Consider the following 11546-nt stretch of genomic DNA (forward strand, 5'->3'; position numbering starts at 1 on the left):
CTCCCGCTGGCAGTGCATGAGGGTCCTCAGACCTCCTTTTACATTTCAGTTATTAATCACAACCTTTTGCTGCACCATGTGGCAGGCTTGGAGTGTGAGCACGGGAAGGGAGCTCAATAGCTTCCTGACCCCACCCGCACCTCCACTCCCACCCCGAGCAGGCAGCCTGGTAGGGGCAATACAGGGTAGTTAAATCATCACACAGTGCTGTAATCACAAACTCTGAAGAAATGATCTGGAGTTTGGAGCGCTCATGGCAGGAGAGATGTGACCTGGTCTAAGGGAGCTCCAGAGGAATTCTTAGAAGCGGTACTTCAGCCAAGATCCGGAAGGAGGAGTTGCAAATAATCTGGTGAAGGAAGGGTAGAGATGGAGAGGGAAAAACATGCTAGCCAAGTGGCACAGCATGTGCAAAGGCCCAGAGGTAGAAGGCATTAAGGTGAGTTCAAGGAGCTAGGGAGAGGTGCCTAGATGGCTCAGTCAGTTAAGCATCTGACTTTTGATTTTTGGCTCAGGTCATGATCTCAGGGTCGAGAGATCAAGCCCCGCATAGGACCCCATGTCTGTGGAGTCTTGCTTATGGTTCTCCCTCTCTGTGGCATTTGAGTGGCTCAGTTGGTTAAGCATCTAGCTCTTGTGGTTTCAGCTCAGGTTATAATCCCAGGGTCATGACAACAAGCCCTGCATCAGGCTCTGTGCTCAGCACAGAGTCAGCTTGAGGTCCTCTTGCTTTCCCTCTATCCCTCTCCCCACTCACACATTCTAAAATAAATAAAATTTTTAAAAATATACAAAAATTTTTTTTAAAAGTTTCTGTCTTGAAAGAAAGAAAAAAAAGAAAAAGAAAGAGAGAGCTAGGGAAAAAAGGCCAAGAGAGCTAGATCTAGACTCCATGTTGCTAAGGGGCCCTGGCACAGAGTGGGTACTCAGTACATATAAGGAGCATGACCATCTCCCCAGGTTGCTAGGGCTATAGTTTTGCAGGAGAAGCTAAGCTTGGCTGAGTACCTACTATGTGCCCGTCACCTCCTTAGGAGGCAGGAGCTACGAGGACACCCATGTTGCCAGTGAGAACACGGAGACTCAGAGAGGTACAGTGAGCTGCCCTTAGTCACACAGCAGAGGGTGGGAGCCAGGATTGAATTCTCCCTCACCTGGAGGGATGGCCACTGAATATCTTCTTAGCCTCTGCATAGAAAGTTTTATACCAGGAAATCAATAGCGTGAAGCAGGAAATCAGAGAGAACATTAATAATCTCAGGCAGCAAAATGAACTCCTTCTAAGCGGTCACTCTCACCAAATTCCACCCAATCCACAGAGCCGTTACAAATGGTGCAGTTCAGAGTGAAAAGGTTCCTCCGTGGCCAACCACAGCAATGCCAAAAGCACACTGCCCAGGACCCAGGTTTCTAGAATAATGGGCCGGTATGTCTTCTGAGGTTATCCACAACATGAGCTCTGTTCGGTGAGGGCGGAACCAGCTCCACATCCCCCTCCCTGGCGACACCTGACTTTACAACATTGGCCTGAACGAACCCACAGACAAGCCTGCTTGGTCTGTCCTGTGTTTTAAGATCACCTGAATTAGGGGATCCCTGGGTGGCTCAGTGGTTTGATGCCTGCCTTTGGCTCAGGGCGTGATCCTGGAGTCCCAGGATCGAGTCCTGCGTCGGGCTCCTGGCATGGAGCCTGCTTCTCCCTCCTCCTGTGTCTCTGCCTCTCTCTCTCTCTCTCTCTCTCTATCATAAATAAATAAATAAATAAATAAATAAACAAACAAACAAATAAATAAATAAATATTAAAAAAAAAAGATCACCTGAATTGGTGATCATTTATAAGGGGGTGAATTTTGCATAAAACCCTGGAATCCTATTGGAAACAATAATCGAGAAAGATGCGGGTACCCAGGACTCAGCACTCCCTGGTGACAGGGGGCAGGAATTAGAAGCAAGAGCCCTTGTAGGCAAGGCACCTGGTCTCTAGTTCACTGAGGTCCCTCTGCTCAGTTTCCCTCCCATGGGACCTACTACCCTGGAAGGGTCTAGATATACAACCTCTCCCCGCCTCCTTTGAGGCATTACAGCTTTTAGCTGGTGTATTGACACATGAGGTGGGGCTTGTTTGGGGACAGTGGCTTTCAGCAACCAAAGCTGGAAGGGAAGTGACAGGTCCAAGGCTCACAGCAGGCAACAGGATGTCCAGGCTAAGCATTCTGGTCAGAGGTGTCTCCCGTCGCCCCAACTACTTGCGGAGCCCCGGCCTGGCTTCTATTAGCCAGTAACAATCACCAGCGTGGCAGTGCTGAGGAGTCAGCACATCCTGAGCACCTGGCACACCTGGTCTCATTTCAGCCCTGCAGCACTGGTGCCAACTGGACAGCCTGCCAAGAGGTCATTTTAGTCTGACCAGCATTTGCTTCCCCTTCTTCAGTTAACTGGGTCCTGATTTTCCTTTGAGGACCAATCCCTCTCCCACTGTGGGTCTTGTGGCTCAGGAAGCTGCAGAGAGTATTCACCTGTCACAAGGCCCCAGGGATCATGTGACTTAGATTGGGTCCATAATGACTGGTTCCAAGAGGCCTGAAGGCTCAATTCCAGCACTTGCTGGAACTGGGCTTGCAGTTGGCATGATGGAGACATGGAGCTACTGATGGGCATCTGTGCCCAGAAAGAAAACAGCCAGAGCCAGTCTGAGTAGGAAGCCCACACAGAGAAAAGGAGAGTCAAAAAGCTATGAGGAAAGAAGAGAGAGCAGGAACACTGTTGAGCTTCTGGATCCAGCTACTCCTGAAGCCAGACTGCTAGTTACATAAGGCAATACATTGAGAATAAGAGTGTAATGATATTTAAGGTGGATTTTGTGTGTCTTACAATCCAAAGAATCCTGTTGAATATAAATACTGTCATTAATTTCCATTTTACATATGTAACTGGAGGCTAAGGGGACTGAAATAAATTACCTAAAGTCACACAGCTGTGAATCAGTAGCACATGAATTGAGATTCAGTCTAAACCTAACGCAGTTTAGTCAGAAATCTTGTAGGTCTCTTAATGGGCTGTCCATGTGCCTGTAGGAGCTAAAAGTTGGGGGTTTTCGGAACAGCACATGTTCAGAGCTGCTGGTAGTATGTTGGGGAGGCCAGAAAGGAGGAAAGGAGGCTGCACTGAGATGAAATATATAATTATTATTTAAATCAGTTCAGATGCCATAAGGAGAAAAATCAAAGCTTACCGTGGCATTTCCCCAGTGCCATTTTTAATTCTATCTTATCAAAACACGGCTGGGATTTGTTTTTCAAAAAGAAAAAAACTCCTTTAATTTAAAAAAAATTCTCTAATAAAAGTTAAAATAGCCCACAGGCCATCAGGTGACAATGGAAGGAAGACAGGGCACTTCAGCAACTTAAAGCAGATTAAAAAACTAATTTGTTGACTCTTTTTTCCAAAGCTCACCTCTCCCTTGGAAGGCCATGTGTTTTGCATAATGAGCCTGAATTCCTGAAATCACTGCTGTCTGCTCAGCTCCCTCTTTGTTGGGACTTCAATGGGCTCCCACCTCACATGGGGGTGCGGGGTATTTTTCTTGTTGCTCCAACCAGGGTTTAATGGAATCATTTCACTCTCTTGCTTAAAATCTTTACAAGGTTTTCCACTGCCAGAAGGATAAAGGCCAGAACACATAGGAGGCCCACGAGGCCCTGGGAATCGTCCATTTTCATTGTGTACCAGTTTCCTCCCACCCACCCAAAAGCCCTAGTGTCCATGTCCTTGGTTCATGCCATTCTCCTTCCCACCCCAGGGCCTTTGCACATGCTGCTTCTGTCTTCCCATTCTTCACCTGGGTAAACCTGCTCATCCTTCAAATACCAGCTGAATTTTTCTCTGTCTCAAGGCAGACTTCCTTTCAAATGCCCTAACTTGTACCCTCCCAGTGTCAGACACTTCCCTTCCTGACAGTTACCTTGAGTTGCAATTATATGCAGGAGAGCACCTTGGTTTTTTTCTCCATTGTCTTCACAGGGCTTGCACGCAGTAAGTGCTCGGTAAGAATTTTTTAAGCAAACAAATGGGTGAACCTCGATGGATGTGAGGGCCTAATATCAGCATGCCATGGCTTTTCTCAACACCTGGACTTCCTTTACTGCACCCTAAGCCCCAACCCATTCTCTCCCAGCTTGTGTAAAAATCTGCTTGCACATTCACCTTTGGGTGTGCATGACACCCTAGGCAATAGACCATGCTGTGCAGAGAACGGAGTATGGGCTCTAGGGTGGGACCCATGTTCAAATCCCAGCTCTGCTACTTTAGACTGTGCCTCTCTAGATGTGCGTTTTTTCTTTCTTTCTTTCTTTCTTTCTTTCTTTCTTTCTTTCTTTCTTTCTTTCTTTCTTTCTTTCTCTTTCTTTCTTTCTTTCTTTCCTTTCTTTCCTTTCTTTCTCTCTCTCTCTTTCCTTCCTTCCTTCCTTCCTTCCTTCCTTCCTTCCTTCCTTCCTTCCTTCCTTCCTTCCTTTCTCATTCTTTCTTCTGGTTAGATGGCTTGTCAGTTGGGAGTCTCCTTCCAGGGCCAAGCACAGAACTTGGAAGCTCTGGTAGGAGGTAGGCACCCAATAAAGGAGTGCTGGCATAAATGAATGGATACCCAAGTATACTTCTGAATGGAAGAGAAAGCTCAAGTTCAAAGAGAAAACTGCCCAGAGATGCCCTGGCTGGTTTGAGGACGATGAAGAAATTGGCAAATTCATCCCTGGTCCCAACCAGAGGCCTATGGATACTTTGATGATGCTGGAAGGAATCTAAGTTATGCCCATTCGAGAAAACGTCTTCTGGCTTGGATGATCATCACTGTGTACTTAATATACGCAGGGCATTTCCTCAGAGTCCCTATAACCCGCCACAGCAAGCATCATTGTTCCTGTTTTATAGGTGGGGAAATGGAGGCAAAGTGAGCTCAAACAACTTCCTGAGGCTCACTCAGCTTGTGAGTGAGACAGCTGCGGTGCGAACACAAGCCTATTCAACTGTGCAAGCCAAGGTCCCCACTCCTGAGTCAGACTGGAGTCAGGCAGGCCACTGGGCACGTATGAAGATGCCACTGTACTTCTTGGAGACTGTGGCACCTTCGAAGCTGGCTCGCCACTCAAGTCCATCCCAGCGCCCGGTGCTGGCGGGCCTTCCTGTGCACTAGCCACCCGATAGCCAGACCCCGCGTCCTAGTGCTCGTGCCAGCCTGGTTTCTGCAGGTGGCTGGCTTCCAGATGAGATCAACAAGATGGGAAGCAAACATCCCAGACACCAAGCGCGGACAGAGTGCTCTGGTGTTTGGCAGCCACTTTAGCTCCTCCGTGGGTGTCCCCATTTTACAGATGAGAACACTGAGGCAAGAGAGGGGACTACTCGCTGTTGGTAAGTGGCTGGCATCTGAACCCAGATTTGCCTGCCTGCAGAGAATGTTTATTTCTTGAGTGCCTACCATGCGCCAGATACTTTTCTAGGTACAGCAGGGTATCATTCACCCGACACCATAAGAAACAGAGTTCTACGTAAGTGAATTTTCAGACACCTGAGGCATCAGACACAGAAACGTTGACCAGCTTAACCACAGGGATGGAAATATTTTATACAATGAATTATTCTTGACCCTTCACCCTGCCTACTGAATGGGGTTCACCGGTTCTTAGCGCCATCACAGAGCCCACATTGTTGCCGTCCTCTAATACCGCACCCTGCATCACACTGTTGTATAATTGGTTGCACGGTTCTGTAATATTGAGAGGAGCAGAAGCTACTGGGATGAGGGGGCACTTGATCCCTGTGCTAAATCCCCCCTAGGCTGTGATTCTTTTTGTTTTCATGCTTATTTTCAAGATTTTTACTTTTATTTTTTTAAGTAAACTCTACCCCCAATGTGGGGCTTGAACCTATGACCCCAAGATCAAGAGTTGCCACGTTCTACCAAGTGAGCCAGCCAGGTGCCCCTCGTGCTTATTTTGATAACCTCTTCATCTGTACCCTTGTTCTCAGGCTGTCAGCTGTCGTTCCTGGCTGTAGTCACCATGCTTTATCTACCATCCCATATAGGTCTGATTTGCTCATTCTGTAGGCTATAAAAGCCCAGGCTGTAAGTCAGGTTCCTGAGCTTATCAGAATAGTGTGCAAACTAAGAGTAAACAGGCTCTGAGTGAGAAATATTGGCTCTTTCCTGATATGGACACTGTGGCAATTACATGGGATGACTTTTTTGTTCCGTTTTATGTATAGTTGAGTTTCTAGGACAAAAGGCCTGCAATCATGATGGTTAAAGCTTTACAGAAATGAAAGCAAGTTAGATTGATCCAGAAATTCTGGATTTTCTCCCTGTCCAAGAGGTAGGCATTCAAACTACAAAGAATCCAGGCCAGTGGCTTATTGACTGACACCTTATCAGGGAGACACTGGGGCCATCTTGGCCCAATGGGGCTCACCTTGGGGACAGTCTAAGGGAAGGAGAAACACGAGTGGTCTGCCATCCCCAGAAACTTCTCCATGGGTCATCATGGCAAATGTCGTGTGGCCCCAGCTTCCTGGAGGTTCTGGGACTGAATCCACAAAGCCAGAGCCCAGTGCACACTGCCCTTGTGCCCAGACCCATGTAAGCTGGCTGCTGTTCACAGGCCTAGAAGCGGATTCTCTGGCCATCTCCAGTCATTCATGCCCACCCAGACTGTGGGCTCGCCCACAGACCCACACTGGCCATCCTGAATGGGGAAGGAAAGGCACTTGCTCATGGCCACAAAGTCAATGGGTGGCAGAGTGGAGACCCAGATGCCTCACTTCCCATCCAGAGGCTCTTCTCTTCTCTTCCCTTCTCTGGGTCTCCATCTCCCCATCTCAGAATTCTCCTGGTTCACCAAGTCAGAGAGTCTCTGGAGGTGCTACCCTCTTCCTAACCCCCTGGATCCAAGCCTCACGCACCACCTGACCCAGTGATTCAGCCAAGCGCACCAACTTTTCGCTTCATCACTCTTGGCCAATGCCCAGGACCCTGGCTGGGCTTTCTAAGCTCAGAGGTCAGCAATTTTTTTTTCTGTAAAGGATATGATAGTAAATATTGTAGGTTGTGCAGGCCGTATGGACTCTGTCACAACTACTCAACTCTGCAGTTGTAACTGGAAAGCAGTCATAGACAATACATGAATGAATGGCTAACCCCATGTCCCAGTAAAACTTTATTTATAAGAGCAGACAGGGGACTAGACTTGGCCTGTGGGCCATAGTTTACCAAGCCCTGTTCTAAATCATTCCCAGCGGGGTCCAGCACCTCCTCTAGGACAAAGGTAACTAACTTTTCCTGGTTTGCATGGGACTCTCCTGGTTTTGGCACTAAATCCTGCAACCTGGGGCGCCTGGGTGGCTCAGTGGTTGAGCACCTGCCTTTGGGCCAGGTTGTGATCCTGGGGTCCTGGAATTGAGTCCCACATCGGGCTCCCCGCAGGGAACCTGCTTCTCCATCTGCCTATGTCTCTGCCTTTCTCTGTGTGTCTCCCATGAATAAATAAAAATATTTTTTAAAAAATTTCTGCATCTTGAAAAACCTCACAGTTTCGGACAAAACAAAATGGTTATCACCCTATCTGGGATCCCGTGACCCCTAGTTTCTCCCATCTCAGTGTTAGTCTAGCTATGACATTCAACTGTCTCCTCCATAAGGAAGAGGAGAAAGAAAAAGAATAGGAGGCAGAAGGTCCTATGTGACTTCCCATGTGCCAGGCACCGTGTGAAGGGCTTGGTCAACACGACCTCCTTTGATTCTCCAACAGTCCAGGATGGTAGGGATGAAGCCGCTCTCAGGAAGGGGTCAAGATTGGACTGGATCCCAGTCTAATCTGCCTCCTTCTTTCTCTCCAAACTGTAAGCTCCTGAGGACAGAATTGGGGTCTCTCACCTGAATGGCCTTAGTGTCCAGCACACGGTATGATAATTAGAAGGTTCTGAGCAAATACTGATCATCAGTGATCACTCATGTTGAATGAATGAGTATGCCCATGAATGAATGAATGAGTGAATGAATGAATCATCCCTCAATCTGGACAGACACTTCCCATTTCTATGACATGATTATTTCCTGCCTATCCAAACTCCAGGCGAGGTAAGCAGAAAATGTCAAATATAGGTTATGCCGTCATTTCTGTCAAAATACACCTGCTGGCACTGGGGAGGCAGTATGACAACATATTAAAAATGTGGTCTCTGAAGTCGGGTGATCCGGGTGGAAACCCCAGGTATGCCTCTTCTGGGCCGTGTGATGAGACCGGCCAACTCACCTATCTGAGCCTCACAGCTTACAACAGAAGACGGTGCCCACCTCTGAGGGCATGGGGCACGGAGTCAGCTAAGGCCTCCAAAAACATGTATACATTGTCATCATCACCACTGTTGATGTTGATGAGCAGAAACAAGGTAGCGACGGGATATCCGGGCTGAGAAGTTTAAGTGTTCATTATGCAGCTCTGAACAAGCACCTGGGCCAAGCAGGAGATACATACGCATGCTGGTAACTGCACAAGCTAGCTAGAACCACAGCAATGGTGCGTAACAAACACCCATTAAACCCCAGGAACGTACAAGAAGGAGCATTTCCCTTACTAAGCTGTTTGTGGCCAGCAGGAGCCTAACTGAGCTAGGCTGTTTATTGAGGTTTGGGCTCAGGGTGGTTGGACACATGTTCATTCTGAGTGGGTGGCAGCTGCCGTGGGGAAGCTCCTCCCCAACTCATGGCAGAAACAGGGCGCCCTCGAGACCTAAGCTGGGAACGAACCCACCGTCACTTCCACCTCACACTAAAGACCAAAGCCAGTCAACATGGCCAAACCCAACATGAAGGAGCAGGGGCATAAACCCGGCCACCCCTTGAGTGAGGGAAATGGCAAAGTCTCCCAGCTAAGCGCAGGGGGGCATGCAGGAGGGAGGAACTGGGGTCAGTGGCGTCTCCACCACAATCACCAAACACCAGCCAACCCTTGGAAAGGGGGCCCCACTGGACCTGCCCCCCTCACCAGGTTCCTCTTCGGCCCCTCTGCCTCATCAGAGTGTGGTTCAAATCTACAAAAGACCCTGAGTGCTAGCAATGGCACTCCTTGGGGACCCCATCCCCATCTTCCCAACATCTGGACCTGCTCCGGGGAGCCATTAATCTCGGGCAATTTCTTTCCTCACTTGATTTGTTTATTTAAGGAAAACAAGTTGCTCCTAATTAGAAGCACTGCTGTCGAGATGTTCAGTGCGTCCTGGGCTGTCTATTTTCAGACCTTCTGCCTAAAATTATACCTGTGCTCTTAACATCTGTGAGCTTGTTCGGCAACTGTCCTGCGTGCAGGCTTTCGGTGAGAGAGGCTGGAGGTGCTGTGGGAGCCCAGGGGGCCGGGCCATGGGGGACACGGGCTTCAGAGCAAAGGCACTTGGAAAAATGCACACACAACATCCCCACCACCTATTCGGAGCTGGCACAGATCACCGAGTCAACACTTGGCGTGTGCACAGCACAAACACAGTCCTGACCCGAGCAGCGGGGCGAAGAGTGGCTTCAAAGGTTCCAAGAGGTTTTCTGTTGGGAAGCTCTCAGCTTACATCCACCCCACACGCTCTTACACCTCTGCGACGGATACACAGACACACCTGTGGAAATACACACACACACACACACGAGACACGCACAGAAGTTGCACTGCCCCACAGACAGGCAAACATGCTGCAGGCACACACACACTCAGAAACACACTCATGCGCAGGAGACATGCACAAAAGTTATACTGCAACTCCCACAAACACACATTCAGAGACACATGTACGTGGAGACACCCTCCAATGCGCACAGCAACCAACACACCAGATACCCATACTCAGAAACACACACGAGACACAAGCAAGCATGCAGTGCTACACACAGGAATGCACACTCAGAGACACAGGCATATATACAGAGATGCACAGGAAGTTTACCCTGCCATACACACAGGGATACACCCACAGAAGCACACATATATGTGGAGATACTCACAGGGGTTACAAACAGGTACACACACCTGTTTGCAAGGAGATGTGCAATGCTATACATACGTGGGCACAAAGGTACACTGAAAAACCTGGAGGCTGTAAGCACATACCACAGGTTCACGCTCACAGCATTGCACACGCATGCAGGCACTCACACACACCCAGACACGTGCAGACAGCACACACGGCTGCTCATGCAGGCACCCAGACAGGCTTGCCCAGCCTCTCAAACGGGTTTCGCCACCCAGACCGCCTCCCCCACCAGACACATGTGTGCCGTAGTGCAGCCACGCACCTACCTGGTCACAGACACACATCCAACTCATATTCACCCGACTGTTCAACACTCGCAAGCGTGTATGCGTACCCACACTTGCTGTGACTCACACAGGCACACATTCCCTTGCAGACACGCACACGCACACACTCAGAAATCCACAGAGAAGCAATGCCACAAGTACACACCCAGATCGACACTCTTCACATGTGTACACACACACACGCATAAGGTTTCTATATTCTGTCAGACATATGAACACGTGGGCACAGACCTGCATGAGATTACACTCATTTACACACAGGCACCTACACACGTCCACATCGTACGCCACCAAGAAAGCAAACCGTTCATGTTCTCAGAGTCCTAAAAGTCAAGCCCACAGGCCGAGCCAGCACCTGGCCTACTGCTTCTGCCCCAGTCCCTACCGCAAGCCCAGGAACTCACTCCGTGGCAGCCAAGATGAGGTCTGCCCTCCCCACCGGTGGGTTCCGCATGGACCCAGGGGACCCCTAGTTTGGGTAAGGACACAGAGGTCCCAAGCCTCAGAACCACTCAGAAATAAACAAGACTGACCAAAACTGCTGCCTTTCCCCATAATCTCAGCAACCATACCCCCTTACCCCAAACACGCACGCTCATGCATGCACACATATACCCAGGCACGCATGCACGCACAGGTGCGCGTGTGTGCACACACGGCACTTTCCCTAGCGCAGCTGTTCCTCTAGGGAACAACAGCTTCGCCCGTTCCAACAGCCTCAGCAGCCTGGGCGCCTGACGCCCAGACATACTGAACTTCTGGGCCCTGGGTCCCTGCACAGCTGCAAAGTTGAAGCCATGGAGACAGCTTACCTCCACCTTCTGTTGTCATGGCGACGCAGCAGCTGGGCGCACAGGCCCTCCCTAACTGCCCTGAGCTCCTCTCTAGGAGCTGCTGGCCCAGCAGAGCTTTTATGAGGAAGCAGCAAGGGGGTGGGGACTGCAGGTGTCAGCTGATTGGAGAGAACAAGGGCCCCCGCGGCCCCCCCCCCCCAAGGATCACCTGGTGCTCAGGTGGGACCCAGAGAGCTTCCCTGGGGAAACAGCACCGCCTGCTCACACACAACACCCAAAAACGCAGCCCTGCTGCTGCATGCCCGAGCCGGCGGAGACCCAGTCTTCACCAGACTCTACGGTAAGCACTTCCCATGCACCATCCCAGTCGGTACCCCCCACCCCCAACACTCTTCCTCCCAG

At 49.7% G+C, this 11546-nt stretch overlaps 1 protein-coding gene across 1 annotated transcript in view; it reads right to left on the reverse strand.

Annotated features, from left to right (window-relative positions):
• The window catches only part of WSCD2 (WSC domain containing 2), a 116154-nt gene extending 104977 nt beyond the window's left edge, over positions 1-11177 (reverse strand). The window contains 1 exon segment of the mRNA XM_038575454.1: positions 11163-11177. The gene's annotated coding sequence lies outside the window, so the exon portion shown is untranslated.
• Positions 11178-11546: the final 369 nt, after the last annotated feature.

Source organism: Canis lupus, chromosome 26, assembly GCF_011100685.1.
Source record: "Canis lupus familiaris isolate Mischka breed German Shepherd chromosome 26, alternate assembly UU_Cfam_GSD_1.0, whole genome shotgun sequence".
NCBI lineage: Eukaryota > Metazoa > Chordata > Mammalia > Carnivora > Canidae > Canis > Canis lupus.